Source organism: Ixodes scapularis, unplaced genomic scaffold, assembly GCF_016920785.2.
Source record: "Ixodes scapularis isolate PalLabHiFi unplaced genomic scaffold, ASM1692078v2 PGA_scaffold4__175_contigs__length_147842914, whole genome shotgun sequence".
Classification (NCBI taxonomy): Eukaryota; Metazoa; Arthropoda; class Arachnida; order Ixodida; family Ixodidae; genus Ixodes; species Ixodes scapularis.
Genome location: NW_024609879.1, coordinates 122,939,639 through 122,941,870, shown reverse-complemented (window position 1 = coordinate 122,941,870; position 2,232 = coordinate 122,939,639).

The following is a 2,232-nucleotide window of genomic DNA, read 5'->3' as shown; positions in this document are numbered from 1 at the left end:
TTTGGTGGTTAGTTTTGTATGCCCTGCGATCATATACTTATTAATTAGTTTTTTCTGCTTCATATGAAATTTTGCTAAAGCTTTTAACTGATTTGCAACCTGGCTGTTGGCTTAGCTGGAGGAATCGGGTCTTATGCACAGGTGGGCTCATTATCATCAAAAGGCATGTTTTGGTCTTGAATTTCGCCTTGTAAAATTTGAAGTCATTTACTCTGTTCCCGTGGAAAAGTGCCATCCTTGAAAATCCGGATGCAGACCAGTCCTTTTTAGCACTTCCATTAAAGGGGCCCTGCAATCATATTTAAGCGTCTACCTTTTATGCGGTTTCCACGTCTCTTGGGGTTGAGACAAGCCAGCGGGCACGGAAAGAGTAGCTAAATATCAGTGCGCCATATTTTAACCGGACGACACGGAAACCTCCTCCACCGACGAGGGCGACCCGCGGTACCGAAAGCGCGCAAAATGTGACGTCTTTGGTCCTAGGCTTACTACTGGTCAGAGACACTAAAAACTCCTTTTTGGTCGAAATACAAAATATAAGTGGCGCGAACCGTTTCAGTTATTTATAGAAGTAGTTTTTGTTCACTATTACAGATGAAAAAAAGAAAGAAATGCAGTTTATAAAGTACGGAAACAAGAAATGACCCGTCGACTTACCCGCCACCAAGCGGTGGAAAGGGCGGCGCATACCAGAGAAGAGTAGTGGGATAAAGCGCCGACACGGAAAAATCCCGGATGTACGCGGTGGCGCTGCAGTCGTATGGACAGGAGGATCCGACCGGCTCCGAGCGCTCCGAAGGCCTTCGGCGAGAGGCTTTGTCTTGCGGTTTGGCCGTTTCGCGGTATGGCAGCGCGAAGTGGTTCCCATTGTGAACTGATCTTTACCCCGTGTCTGCTGTCGTTTGTGGCCAATGAAGTGTCATGTCGAATTAGTGTTTAATCGCGCAGCAAACGCAATAAAAGCCGCTTTGGCTGCCCGCTGCATACAGCCTATCCAGAATATGCATTAGTGGCGCCCTCTGGCGCCGTCGACACGGAGTGCGGCGGCCGTGAGCGCTCGATGAGCTCACTATTCCTCCTCTAGTTCACGGCCACTCAAGCCAGGACCTACGACGTCATGAAGGTTATTTTTTTGCTTGTTTTTGAAGTTCTAAATTGCCTATAACTTTTAAGATAAAGCGAATTTCGCGAAAAGAAAAGCTCCGGTTCGGTGCAAATTAAAAAACAGTAAAAAGTCCTTGCAGGGCCCCTTTAAGGTGGTGGAAGAGCTTGGTATAGCCTAGCTGCCACCTTGAAGTCAAAATTCCCTGTTGGGCAAAAGATAGAACTATAGGGGGCGCTTTGAGCTCCTTGTCATCGCTTGTCCCCAGAGCCAAGTGTTAACAGAACGAAGAAATTTAACCTTGTCATGCACGGTCTGGACACAAACGCACGAGGAGCGGCCTTCGATTTGTCATTTTCAATGTCGCTGATGAAAAACAAATATTCGGTTTGTTGTCCCCCACAGATGAAGTGTGCCGTTAGAGGCGAAACTGTGCGATCTCCTCCCCATGCTGAGTCGTGCTCCGATGTCACCGTTTCAAAGATGTAACGTCGCACGCTGATTACGTCCTTTTCGAAAGTCCAAGCAGCATTGGCGATTGCTATTACTTGGGGCGTGATTTGCAAGCTCTCCTGAATAGGCCATTTCGCCATGAACTAGGCACCTAAAAACCAAAAGAAGGAATGTGTGCCTCTTAAAAAGCCCTAATGGCTGATTGAAAAAAGGAAAAAAAAGAAGGGGGGGGGGGTGCATGTAGCCCCCTTTCGCCCATCCTTAGTTAAAACGGTAAGTTACGCTTGTTTTCCACTGGGCACAAGACTTCTCATGGCCAGCTTGAAACGGCTCGACTAAGCTAGAGACGTCTTGGGCTACGCAAGAAGGTACGTATCTTCATGTAGACGTCTAAAAGACATCTCAAAGAGACTACTCGCGTCTTGGGCGTCTTGTAGCTGATGCTAGGAGATACATTGCAAGACATAGCCCAAAAAAAGAGGGAGCGTTATAAAGTCTACAGGGTGGTTACAAGATTACTCAAGTTGTCCTATGCTATCGCGTCTTGCCAAGACTTATTTTGATGCCTAATAGACGACTTCGTGTTAAGTGGGTTTATTAGTGCCACCCAACAGCAATATCAGGGGTTTCCCCAGGAATTGAAATCAGGGGGGGTGTCTAAATTATTTTGGGGGGTT